General features: G+C 51.2%; 2 protein-coding genes across 2 annotated transcripts in view; both read right to left on the bottom strand.

The window, feature by feature from the left end:
• The window catches only part of LOC144806984 (uncharacterized), a 40603-nt gene extending 34109 nt beyond the window's left edge, over positions 1-6494 (bottom strand). The window contains exon 1 of the mRNA XM_078673043.1: positions 6412-6494. The gene's annotated coding sequence lies outside the window, so the exon portion shown is untranslated. The remainder of the gene's footprint in view (positions 1-6411) is intronic.
• LOC144806995 (uncharacterized) overlaps positions 1-13785 on the bottom strand; it is a 1119020-nt gene that overhangs the window by 602721 nt on the left and 502514 nt on the right. The gene's annotated exons all lie outside the window — the stretch shown is intronic.

Raw genomic sequence — 13785 nt, 5'->3', positions numbered from 1 at the left:
ATTTGGAGTGTGTGTTACATTGAGTGCAGTGTAATTATGTGGCACTGAGTGGTATTTGGAGTGTATGTTGCATTGAGTGCAGTGTAATTATGTGGCTTGTAAGTATGTGGCACTGAGTGGTATTTGGAGCGTATGTTGCATTGAGTGCAGTGTAATAATGTGGTGTGTAACTATGTGGAACTGAGTGTTATTTGGAGTGTATGTTGCATTAAGTAGAGTGTAATTATGTTGCGTGTAATTATGTGGCACTGAGTGGTCTTATGAGGTGTGTATGTTGTATTCAGTAGAGTTTAATTGTGTGGCTTGTAATTATGTGGCACTGAGTGGTATTTTGTGGAGTGTGTTGCATTCAGTCAAGTGTAATTATGTGGTGTGTAATTATGTTGCGTGTAATTATGTGGCACTGAGTGGTATTTGGATTGTATGTTGCATTGATTGCAGTGTAATTATGTGGCATGTAATTATGTGGCGTAAAATTATGTAGCACAGAGTGGTATTTGGAGTGCATGTCGCATTGAGTGCACTGTAATTATGTGGCGTGTAATTATGTGGCATTGAGTGGTATTTGGAGTGTATGTTGCGTTGAGTGCAGTGTAATTATGTAGCATATAATTATTTGGCACTGAGTGGTATTGTGTGGAGTGTATGTTGCATTGAGTGCAGTTTCATTATGTGGCGTGTAACTATGTGGCACTGAGTGGTATTTGGAGTGTATGTTGTATTCAGTAGAGTGTAATTGTGTGGCTTGTAATTATGTGGCAATGAGTGGTATTGTGTGGAGTGTGTTGCATTCAGTAGAGTGTAATTATGTGGTGTGTAATTATGTGGCACTCAGTGGTATTTGGAGAGTTTGTTGCATTGAGTGCAGTGTAATTATGTAGCATATCATTATGTGGCACTGAGTGGTATTGTGTGGAGTGTTTGAGGTATTCAGTAGAGTGTAATTGTGTGGCGTGTAATTATGTGGCACTGAGTGGTATTGTTTGGAGTGTATGTTGCATTGAGTGTAGTGTAATTATGTAACATAATTATGAGGCACTGAGTGGTATTGTGTGGAGTGTGTCTTGCATTCAGTAGAGTGTAATTATGTGGCACTGAGTGGTATTAGGAGTGTATGTTGCATTCAGTGCAGTGTAATTATGTGGCACTGAGTGGTATTGTGAAGAGTGTGTTGCATTCAGTAGAGTGTAATTATGTGGCACTGAGTGGTATTTGGAGAGTATGTTGCATTGAGTGCAGTGTAATTAAGTAGCACATAATTATGTGGCACTGAGTGGTATTGTGTTTTGCTATGCTATGCTTTGTTATGCTATGCTATGTTTTGTTATGCTATGCAAAGTTTTGTTGTGTTTTATTATGATATGCTTTGTTTTGCTATACTATGTTTTGTTATGCTATGTTTTGTTATGCTATGCTAAGCTTTGTTTTGTTATGCTATGCTGTGTTTTGTTAAGCTATGCTATGTTTTGTTGTGTTTTGCTATGTTTTGTTATGCTATGTGTTGTTGTGTTTTGTTATGCTATGTTTTGTTATGTTATGTTATGCTATGGTTTGTTTTGCTATCCTATGCTTTTTTTTGTAATGCTATGCTATGTTTAGTTCTGCTATCATATGCTTTGTTTTGTTATGCTATGCTATGTTTTGTTATGCAATGTTGTGTTGTGTTTTGCTATGCTATGCTTTGTTATGCTATGCTATGTTTTGTTATGCTATGCAATGTTTTGTTGTGTTTTATTATGCTATGCTTTGTTTTGCTATGCTATGTTTTGTTATGCTATGTTTTGTTCTGCTATGCTATGTTATGCTATGTTTTGTTATGCTATGCTAAGCTTTGTTTTGTTATGATATGCTGTGTTTTGTTAAGCTATGCTATGTTTTGTTGTGTTTGCTATGTTTTGTTGTGTTTGCTATGTTTTGTTATGCTATGTGTTGTTGTGTTTTGTTATGCTATGTTTTGTTATGTTATGTTATGCTATGGTTTGTTTTGCTATCCTATGCTTTTTTTTGTAATGCTATGCTATGTTTAGTTTTGCTATCCAATGCTTTGTTTTGTTATGCTATGCTATGGTTTGTTATGCTATGTTTTGTTGTGTTTTGCTATGCTATGCTTGGTTATGCTATGCTATGTTTTGTTATGCTATGCAATGTTCTGTTGTGTTTTATTATGCTATGCTTTGCTATGCTATGTTTTGTTATGCTATGCTATGTTATGCTATGTTTTGTTATGCTAAGCTTTGTTTTGTTATGCTATGCTATGTTGTGTTTTGTTATGCTGTTTTGTTGTGTTTTGTTATGCTAAGTTATGTTATGTTTTGATATGCTTTGTTATGCTATGTTTTGTTATGTATGCTGTGTTTTGTTATACTATGCTTTGTGTTTTGCTATGTTTTGTTATGCAATGCTTTGTTTTGTTATGCTATGTTTTATCTTATGATATGTTTTGTTGTGTATTGTTATGCTATGTTTTGTTTTGCTATGCTTTGTTATGTTTTGTTATGCTATGTTTTGTCATGCTATGCTGTGCTTTGTAGTGTTTTGCTATGCTATTTCTTGTTTTTTTGTGCTAGGTTTGGTTTTGCTATCCTATGCTTTGTTTTGTTATGCTATGCTATGTTTTGCTATGCTATGATAGGTTTTGTTATGCTATGCTGGTGAGGGTGTGTGAGGGTGAGTGAGGGTGTGTGAGGGTTAGGGGGTGTGAGGGTGAGGGTGTGTGAGGGTGAGAGGGTCGTGAGGGTGAATGAGGGTGGGTGAGGGTGAGGGGTGTGAGGGTGAGGGGTGTGAGGGTGAGGGGCTGTGAGGGTGAGTGAGGGGGTGTGAGGGTGAGTAAGGGTGTGTGAGGGTGAGGGGGTGAGGGGGTGAGGGTGAGGGGGTGTGGGGGTGAGGGGGTGTGAGGGTGAGGGGGTGTGAGGGTGAGGGTGGGTGAGGGTGAGGGTGGGTGAGGGTGAGAGGGTTGTGAGGGGGTGAGGGTGAGTGAGGGTGTGTGTGGATGAGGGGGTGAGGGTGAGTGAGGGTGTGAGGGTGAGGGGGTGTGAGGGTGAGGCGGTGTGAGGGTGAGGGGGTGTGAGGGTGGGTGAGGGGGTGAGGGTGGGTGAGGGTGAGTGAGGGTGTGTGAGGGTGAGAGGATATGTGATGGTGAGGAGGTGTGAGGGTGAGGGAGGGTGAGGGTGGGTGAGGGGGTGTGAGGGGTGTGAGGGTGAGGGGGTATGAGGGTGAGTGGGTGTGTGAGGGGGTGTGAGGGTGAGGGTGTGTGAGGGGGTGAGGGGGTGAGGATTAGGGTGTGTGAGGGTGAGGGTGTGAGGGTGACTGAGGGTGTGTGAGGGTGAGGGGGTGAGGGTAAGGGGGTGTGAGGGGGTATGAAGGTGTGTGAGGGTGGGTGAGGGGTGTGAGGTGAGGGTGACTGAGGGGGTGTGAGGGAGAGTGAGGGTGGGTGAGGGTGAGTGAGGGGGTGTGAGGGTGGTTGTGTGAGGGTGACAGGGTGTGTGAGAGTGAGGGTAAGGGTGTGTGAGAGTGAGGGGGTGAGGGTGAGGGGGTGTGAGGGTGAGAGGGTTGTGAGGGGGGTGAGGGTGTGAGGGTGAGTAAGGGTGTGTGAGGATGAGGGGGTGAGGGTGAGTGAGGGTGCGAGGGTGAGGGGGTGTGAGGGTGAGGGAGTGTGAGGGTGGGTGAGGGTGGGTGCGGGTGAGAGGGTGAGTGGATGTGAGGGTGTGTGATGGTGAGGAGGGGTGACCAGAGACAGACAGAGGCCACTGGAGACAGTCAGAGAGCAGCCTAGACAGGGGAGAGAGAGTGGAGAGAGGGAAGAGAGAGCAGTGAGTGAGAGGGAAGAGAGAGTGGAGAGTGAGAGGGGAGAGAGAGCAGAGAGTGAGAGGGGAGAGAGAGCGGAGAGTGAGAGGGGAGAGAGAGTGAGAGGGGAGAGAGAGCGGAGAGTGAGAGGGGAGAGAGAGGGGAGGAGAGAGTGGAGAGTGAGAGGGGAGAGAGAGCGGAGAGAGGGAAGAGAGAGCGGAGAGTGAGAGGGAAGAGAGAGTGGAGAGTGAGAGGAGAGAGAGAGCGGAGAGTGAGAGGGAAGAGAGAGCAGAGAGTGAGGGTGCGTGAGGGTGAGTGAGGGTGCGAGGTTGAGGGGGTGTGAGGGTGAGGGGTTGTGAGGGTGGGTGAGGGTGAGGTTGTGAGGGTGAGTGGATGTGAGGGTGTGTGATGGTGAGGAGGGGTGACCAGAGACAGACAGAGGCCACTGGAGACAGTCAGAGAGCAGCCTAGACAGGGGAGAGAGAGCGGAGAGAGGGAAGAGCGAGCGGAGAGTGAGAGGGAAGAGAGAGCGGAGAGTGAGAGGGGAGAGAGAGCGGAGAGTGAGAGTGGAGAGAGAGTGGAGAGTGAGAGGGGAGAGAGAGCGGAGAGTGAGAGGGGAGAGAGAGGGGAGGAGAGAGTGGAGAGTGAGAGGGGAGAGAGAGCGGAGAGAGAGAGGGGAGAGAGAGTGGAGAGTGAGAGGGGAGAGAGAGCGGAGAGTGAGAGGGGAGAGAGAGGGGAGGAGAGAGTGGAGAGTGAGAGGGGAGAGAGAGTGGAGAGTGAGAGGGGAGAGAGAGCAGATAGAGGGAAGAGAGAGCGGAGAGTGAGAGGGAAGAGAGAGTGGAGAGTGAGAGGGGAGAGAGAGCGGAGAGTGAGAGGGAAGAGAAAGTGGAGAGTGAGAGGGGAGAGAGAGCGGAGAGTGAGAGGGAAGAGCAGAGAGTGAGAGGGGAGAGAGGTCTGACACTGAGATGAGAGCGGAGAGTAAGGGGGGAGGTCTGACACACACTGAGACGAGAGTGAGAGAGGTCTGACACTGAGACGAGAGTAAGCGATGTCTGACACTGAGACAAGAGTGCAGGGACGGTGACAGCAGAGTGCGCTCTGACTCAGAGGTGACAGGCGGGTGAGTGCGCCGGAGGTAGAGTCTCCGGCAATGGTCGGGGTCCGAGATGAGACAGAGGCCGGGACTCAGCAGTGCTGCACTCCACTGCTCAGCATCAGATTCACTCCCACCCCAGCAACCCCCTCCCTCTACTCGTGCGCTTCACACAATGGGACATTAACGCAGCGCTAGAATACACTGCAGGAGGGCGCTTGTCCCCACGCAGGCCAGGGAGCGGTGACTCATGTACTATACAGCGCACTGTGCACGTCACGGGGACACACCACTGAATCACACAGTGAACGCAGGCACACTCCCTCCCGCCCCTGGGAGCCCCCCCAATATTCCTAAGAGTCTAATTAAGTGCTAATATGTACTGATGGGAGGTGGGGAGGGCATGGGCTTGTGAATGACATATTTGTGTGCGCCCTACAAAGATTTGGCTTAACCGCATGCGCGCTAGTGGTTTTCCCGCTGCGCGCTGCGATTTGCAAAAACCCGTGTTACATGACGAACTCAGGTCGTCATCAGCGTAGGGCAGGTTACGCTCATGACGAGCTCCGAAGGGGTTAAACAATAAAGAAATATTTTAAAGAAAGGGCGGGGGAGTACAGTGTGTGAATGGAGTAAAGGACAGAAGGGAGAAAGATGGAAATGGCAGAAAAGAAAGTCATACGGGTGAAAACAGAAAGGTGAGGCAGGGAGGGAAAGGGAGAAAAAGAGGAGGTTTTGTGCCAGAGTGAGGAGAAAACGTGGTAAGAGCAAAATGAGAAAACAAAGACAGTCTGTTGAAGGAACAGACAGGGATGTCAAGAGAAATAAGACAAATGAAAGAGGTAGCAGACAGAAATGTGAAGAGTGAGAGGAAGGAGAAAACAATACCAGGGCAGGATGACAAGCAAAATAGGGATACGAGGTTGGGGATTAGGGAAAAGAAAAAATAGCAAGCGAGGGCACAAGAGAAAGAACAAAAGAGGAGACAGGGTGAAAGAGGGAAATCACGCCCCGTGAGATCTAAAAAAAGAGAACACATCAACTGTGACAAGCTCTTGGCATTGCTGTGGGGAGGGGGAAGGAGAAATGCGAGTCACGGCCGCCAGGCCGTGAAGTGTGAAGCAGTGGGCGGGGAACCAGATCCCTTTGAAGCTGCTGGGCAGAAATGCGAGTCACGGCCGCAAGGCCGTGAAGTGTGAAGCAGTGGGCGGGGAACCAGATCCCTTTGAAGCTGCTGGGCAGAAATGCGAGTCACGGCCTGGTGGCCGTGAGGTGTGAACCAGTGGGCGGGGAGGCAGGAGCAAATGGTAAGGGGAGCCTTTGAAGAGCAAGGCAGGGGGATAGAAGCGCGGTCACGAGCACGTGCACTTCTACAAATCCGGATCGTAAAAGTCAGCTTTGTGGTTTGGTTGCAATATGTCTCTCTGCGAGACCTAAACACTAACCAAAAAGCAACAAAACTAGAAAATGCATTTCCAAAAGCTGCAAAAGAGAAACTGTTAATACAAATGAACAATATTAAACGTTGTTGGTACCTTAGTAATGTGCTTACTTCTGGGCTTCACTCCATCTGCAGCAATACCACTCTGAAAGGAGAAATTACTGCTGTGAGTCTCAGAGTCTTCAGTATTACTGGTCTCAGTCACGAAGACTGTGGTGTCGGAAGATAACTTTCTCTTATTTGGCTTTACTGTTCCACCTGTCACACCATCACTTTTAGCAGACACGCTACTGTCAGCAGCATCATAACTTCAGACAGATCAGCAAAGCGGATACCACCACTCACATTGGGTGAACAGACTCGTCTCTGCTTCTTGTGGAGAAGTGTGGCTCACTGGTTAGAGGAGGCAGACCTGGAAGCAGAGGTCAGCCGGGGACCAGGGTTCAATTCCCGGCTCGGCGGGGTCTTGAGTCCTAAAATGTCCATGGACTCGACAATTCTCGCTCCGGTGCCTACTCGATCCACGGGTTCACACTCTGCGACTCTGGGCAATAGCTTGCTTAATCTCCACAACGGCCCCTCGCGGCGGGATGCCTGGCTTTCACCTTGCGGATACCCTGCCAGGGTTATCTCACAGGGGAATACCAGGACAGGTTCCCTAAGCAAGCGCTTAGAAACCGCTGGGTGATTTGCGCTATATAAATTCCTATACATTTACATTTACATACATCCACTCTGTTCTCAAATTTGCTTGGGGCTGCCAAAATGCAAAGAGCTGCAATATATTCGCCACCCTTTCCTGACTACCTTGTTTTAAAAAGTTGTGACATTCAAGCGTGATTCTTGGTTCATCTCCAACCTGAATTTTATTTAGAGGTTCTATTGCCACACAATACTATTCCCATATTCCAGTTTGTCCACAGGGTGCTTCAAGCCTGGTAGGTTATCAACTGCCTGTTTTGCAGATAATTTCAGATAGTTTTTGTAAGAAACTGAATTATTATTTACGGTAGATGAGGAACAATCACAACGGTTGTCAGAATGAACTTTCAAAGCCATTCAATTAACCTAGGATCAACCCCCTGGTACCTAAGCACGGAACAGGCAGGCTTAACTTAAGGTAATATGTCAAATATTTATGCAGAAACCAAAAAAGTAAAAGTCAAAATGCAAAACAATAAAAAACCCAAACTAAAATAGAAAAAAAAAAGTAAAATGTATTGAACAAAATGACACTAAAATGACAAAATCCAATAAGGGGAATGAGATATGAACTGTAGCGCTGTAAGAATCACAAGGTGCCAATGGATGAGGGGCCCGGGCATGGATTAGTCTCTCTGGAGCTGACTGCCAAGTCTGAGTGAACTTGTTCTCCCTGTTCAGCAGGAAGTCACTATACCGGAGGAAGGGCTTTAAGTGGAATGAAAAACCTTGTGATGGCTCCCAGAGGGACAAGGTCAATGTAATGAAGGCCGTGGCTTAAAAACCCAAACTGAAAATCCATGCTCGGCATAGTGTGTCGCCCCACTGGTATTTTGCTGCTTCGACATTCCATCCATATACAACAAGTAACATTACATCTACTACAAGCCAGGACTATTGGCTTTGTCAATGGTTGTTAGGTGCATAAGATAAATATGCAACAGCGATGGCTTCAAAGCTTGAGGGGGGCTGCTACGGGTGAGAGGGGGCTGCGAGAGGTGAGAGAACTGTAGCTGGTGTGAGAGCGGCGCTGCAAGGGTGTAATGGGTGCTGCGAGGATGTGAGAGGCGCTGTGGGTTCGTGAGAGGACGCTGTGAGGGGTGCTGCTGGGGATGAGAGTGGCGCTACTAAGGCTGAGAGGGGCTCTGCTAGAGGTGAGAAAGAACTCCAGGTGGTGTGAAAGCTGCACTGCTTGAGCGAGAGAGGGCCTGGTGGGGGTAACAGATGTGCTGAAGAGGGAGTGAAAGGGCACTGTAGTAGACTGCAGGGGGCAAGGGATGCCCTGCAAGGGGGGAGAGGGGACATTGCTGGTGGGAGAAGGGCACTGACGTGTACCTGGGAGCTGTGCACGAGAGGGGATCGCTGCAGACTTTATCGAGGGCATCGACAAGGGTGAGGCTGGGGGCACTACCACAGTGAGGAGTGCCATGGCAGTGGCTAACAACAACAAAAGGATGGAGCAGATAGTGTGATAAGTGTGTAAACGGGCGCTCCTCTGGTGTGAGATTGGATGCCCGACGGAGGGAGGCAGGGCAACGCGTCACTGGTTGAAGGTGTAACTCGGGGGAGTGATCAGAGGTGCGCGTCTGGTAGTGAGCCGTCATAGTGAGATCTTGAAAGGAGTGAGTTTGTATGGGAGGGGAAGTCCCTGTCTACCGGGACTGTGTGTGCACGCGTGTGCTTGAGGTGTGAATAGGGCGCACACTGCAAGAAGTCACTGTGGGGAGAGTGGATGGGTGCACGGGTGATAGTGAGTGTATGGAATCACCGTGTGAAGGTTGCATCCGTGCAGGTGGTGATGAAGCAAGGAGAGAGTGAACCAGTGTGTGTTATGACTGTCTGCTGGAGGGCTGTGTGCAGCGATGTAGGGCTGCTCGTTGAAGGTGTGTGCAGCGTGATTGTGAGGGGACTGTGAGTGCTGGTAGTGTCTGAGAACAACTGTCTGCCAGCAGTGCGTGATACGTCACCGATGCCCTGAAAACGCACTGAAAACGCGCTGGCGGTACATATATCGCTGTGACACCCCTCATGGAAAGTGTGTGTAAGGCGCGTGTCTTCAGAGAAATGTGTGCACCGGGAACCATTGTGCAGACGTTATATCAGAGGGAGTGTGTCAGTGAGATTGTGCATAGAGAGGCTTCTTGCAGAAAGTGACTACAACAAAGTGTGTGCAGGGGGAGTGCGTGTATCGGGGTCACCAGCTAGGAAGTCACCACAGCTGATTAGGAAGTCACTGCAAGAAAAGTGTGTGCAAAGGGGGTCACCAGCTAGGTAGCCACTAGCCACTGCAGGGAGAGTGCGTGCAGGGTGAGTGCGTGCATGGTGAATACCTGCTAGGAAGTCACCGCAGGGAAAGTGTGTGCAAGGTAAGTGCGTGCATGGGGGGTCACTGGCTCGGAAGTTATTGCGACAAAAGTGTGTGCAGGGTGAAGGCATGCATGGGGGTCACCAGCTAGGAAGTCGCTTTAAGGAAAGTGTTTGCAGGGTGAGTGCATGCATGTGGGTCACCAGCTAGGAAGTCGCTTTGAGGAAAGTGTGTGCAGGATGAGTGCATGCATGGGGGAGTTACTGGCTTGAAAGTTATGTGGCCTACACTGTCATCCACTCGAAAGGCTGTTCTGTTCTGTATTATTACATGTGTGGTATACGAGGCTCCGAGTAGGATTGCATGCCATGAGTCAGCAGGGGGCAGTTATTCCGCAGCTGTTTACTCCTGCCGCTCATGAGCTTTCTAAGGTATGGGTAATCCACACGCACAGGGGTGTAATCACTCAGAAAAACACAGCAGGCCGCACACTTTAATTTGACAAGTCCCAAAGCAGCTCTGTGATCAAGAACAGAGAATGGTGCGTGTGTGCATGCTTACGTGCGTGTGTGGGGATTGCCCTAGTGTAAAATGTCAATGTCTGTGTTCCCTCACAGATTTTCTGTAATTTTCGCCAATACAGCGCTTAAGGACCCTAGTCTGCGAAGATATCTGCTTGTGGGTTATTATGTTAACATTTTAAATGCTGCACCTTTTAATTTGTTCCGATATGAAAAGATCATTAACCCGCACCAGCTTTGATAATGGGAAGGAAAGCGTTTTTAAAGGGAACTTGCGAGAAAGTAACTCTTTTTTGAGGAAATATTGTTTCTTTGTGGCGGATTGCTGTGTTCAAGTTGTACAATTGGGAAAAACCTGATCTATGAAAAGGCCAATATTCGTGATGCCCATAAAACTTAAATCTGGTAGTAAACATCTGGCACACTGCCGAGATGCAAGTAACGCTGAACGGCCGGTCCCACACAAAATACTGGCTGGGCACAGAGTTTGCACCGCGTGGGACAGGATCGTCCACGCGTAAAATCGATATAAAGCAAGGATTTTGACTTCAGCGTGTATTTATAGCTCCCGGGAATTCTGTGCTACATGTTGTGGGACACCCCCGCGCCGCACGGCCACCAGCTGCTGCGTGTGCCCCTCCGCTGTGCGCTGCCTCGCTGCCTGTTTTGACTTCATTTGTGCTTGCTTTGGTTTCTCTTGTCTTTGCCCGTGTTTTGCGTTCTACTTGTAATTTGTGCTTGTATTTTTGTCTCCCCTAGTCTTTTTGGCCCGTGTTTAGCGTCTTTATCTGGAATTTGTGCTTGTTTCGCCGTCCCCTGTCCTGTTTCCCGCCTCCCTCGCCGCCCCCGCTTCCCGCCACCACTTTCGACCCCGCCCCTTTTTTCCTTGTGTTCCCTCCCCGCTCCCGCCTCCCAGCTGACCCGCCCACCCGCGCACTTGGCCTTAAATGGCGACCGTGCGGCACAGGTAAGTGTGACCCACTTGTGGGACACCCCCGCGCCGCACGGCCACCAGCTGCTGCGTGTGCCCCTCCGCTGTGCGCTGCCTCGCTGCCTGTTTTGACTTCATTTGTGCTTGCTTTGGTTTCTCTTGTCTTTGCCCGTGTTTTGCGTTCTACTTGTAATTTGTGCTTGTATTTTTGTCTCCCCTAGTCTTTTTGGCCCGTGTTTAGCGTCTTTATCTGGAATTTGTGCTTGTTTCGCCGTCCCCTGTCCTGTTTCCCGCCTCCCTCGCCGCCCCCGCTTCCCGCCACCACTTTCGACCCCGCCCCTTTTTTCCTTGTGTTCCCTCCCCGCTCCCGCCTCCCAGCTGACCCGCCCACCCGCGCACTTGGCCTTAAATGGCGACCGTGCGGCACAGGTAAGTGTGACCCACTTGTGGGACACCCCCGTGCCGCACGGCCACCAGCTGCTGCGTGTGCCCCTCCGCTGTGCGCTGCCTCGCTGCCTGTTTTGACTTCATTTGTGCTTGCTTTGGTTTCTCTTGTCTTTGCCCGTGTTTTGCGTTCTACTTGTAATTTGTGCTTGTATTTTTGTCTCCCCTAGTCTTTTTGGCCCGTGTTTAGCGTCTTTATCTGGAATTTGTGCTTGTTTCGCCGTCCCCTGTCCTGTTTCCCGCCTCCCTCGCCGCCCCCGCTTCCCGCCACCACTTTCGACCCCGCCCCTTTTTTCCTTGTGTTCCCTCCCCGCTCCCGCCTCCCAGCTGACCCGCCCACCCGCGCACTTCGCCTTAAATGGCGACCGTGCGAACGCGCAGCGTTGACGCGCAGCGGGCGCGCCGATTGTGCGCCGAAGGCGCGCCAAAGGTAAGCCCGTCTGCGCCCGTCCGCGCCTGGACCGCGCCCAGTGCCAGGACCCCTGGCCCCCACCGACGGAAGCCGACCCGACGAACCTACAGCGCCGCCGACCTCATCGCACTCAACACCGGCCACATCCCAGGATGTCACCGAGCCGCCCCGAAGCACACCCACGGACCCTTCAGCTGCCACGCCTGCAAGTTCACCTGCATCCGGACCTTCCCTGCACCCGCCAAGCCGAACTCCAGCAGCACCCACCTCAAGTGTATCCTGCTCAACACCCGCTCCGTCCACAGACACGCCGTAGAACTCTGGAACCTGCTCGACACCACCGCCCCCGACGTTGCCTTCATCACCGAGACCTGGATGAACGCCTCCTCAGCCCCAGACATCGCCATCGCCATCCCAGAGGGCTACAAGATCACCCGGAGGGACCGCGACAACCAGACCGGAGGAGGCATCGCCATCATCCACAGAGACACCATCCGCATCACTACCAACACCGATGACACCCTCACCACCGCTGAACACCTGCACTTCCAGATCCACACCAACCCGAAGACCACCCTCAGAGGCACCCTGATCTACCGACCCCCGGGACCACGCACACGATTCAGCGAGGACATCGCCGACTTCGTCAGCCCGCACGCTCTCCCCCGCCGACTACATCCTCCTGGGGGACCTCAACTTCCACCTGGAGAACAACAACGACCGCAACACCATCAGCCTGCTCGACAACCTCGACAACCTCGGACTCAAGCAACTGGTGACCACCCCCACCCACCTCGCCGGACACACACTCGACGCCGTCTTCTCATCCAGCAAAGACGTCACCTTCAGCCACGCAACAGGACTCCACTGGACGGACCACAGCTGCGTCCACTTCACCTTCAGAAGAACGACGATCCACCACCACCAGCAACAGGTTGCTCGAAGAAGCTGGAACAAGATCACAGCCGACCAGCTCACCGCTTCCCTGAGCCAGCACCCTCCCGCCAACTCAGCGAACCCCAGCCAGGCCGCCGACAACCTCACGAAATGGATCAACGACTGCGCGGACGAACTCGCCCCTCTGAGAACCCCACCCAGCAGATCCTGCAGCAGAAAAACACCATGGTTCACCGACGAACTCAAGAGCTCCAAGAAGAACTGTCGAGCCCTCGAGAAAGCCTGGAGAAGGGAACCAACGACGGACAACATGACCACCCTCAAGCTCGCCACCCGGAAACACCACCAACTGATCCGCGCCACCAAGAAAAATGCATACAAGGACCGGCTGGACAACAACGCACACAACTGCAAGGAACTCTTCAACATCGTGAAAGAGCTATCCAACCCCAACGCCGGAAACAATGACATCACCCCGTCGCAAGAACTCTGCAACTCCCTCGCGTCCTACTTCCACAACAAGATCACGGACATACACAACAGCTTCAACAACCAACCAACGCAAGCCACAACCGCAACGACGCCACCCACCACCACCCTCCGCACCTGGACCCCGATCAGCACCGAAGACACCATCCGCACCATGAACTCCATCCATTCCGGATCTCCGACTGACCCCTGCCCTCACCACGTCTTCAACAAAGCCGACGCTGTCCTCGCACCCCACCTGCGGGACATCATCAACACCTCCTTCGACTCCGCCACCTTCCCTGAGAGCTGGAAGCACGCCGAACTCAGCGCTCTCCTCAAGAAACCCACAGCAGACCCCACCGACCTCAAGAACTACCGTCCCATCTCGCTCCTCCCGTTCCCGGCCAAAGTCATCGAGAAGACCGTCAACAAACAGCTGGCCGCCTTCCTCGAGACGAATGGATCCCTCGACCCCTCACAGTCCGGCTTCCGAGCGAACCACAGCACCGAGACCGCCCTCATCGCCGCCACCGACGACCTTCGAACTCTGATGGACAACGGAGAAACAGCGGCCCTCATCCTCCTGGACCTCTCCGCGGCTTTCGACACTGTCTGCCACCGCACCCTAGTACAGCGCCTCAGCAACATCGGAATCCAGGAGAAGGCACTGGAATGGATCACCTCCTTCCTCGACGGAAGAACACAAAGAGTTCGCCTACCACCGTACAAGTCAGAGGCCACCAAAGTCATCTGCGGCGTCCCTCAAGGATCCTCACTGAGCCCCA

The sequence above is a fragment of the Lissotriton helveticus genome, chromosome 1_2, assembly GCF_964261635.1.
Source record: "Lissotriton helveticus chromosome 1_2, aLisHel1.1, whole genome shotgun sequence".
NCBI classification, from domain to species: Eukaryota; Metazoa; Chordata; class Amphibia; order Caudata; family Salamandridae; genus Lissotriton; species Lissotriton helveticus.
This window is presented reverse-complemented; position numbering and strand designations above follow the sequence as displayed.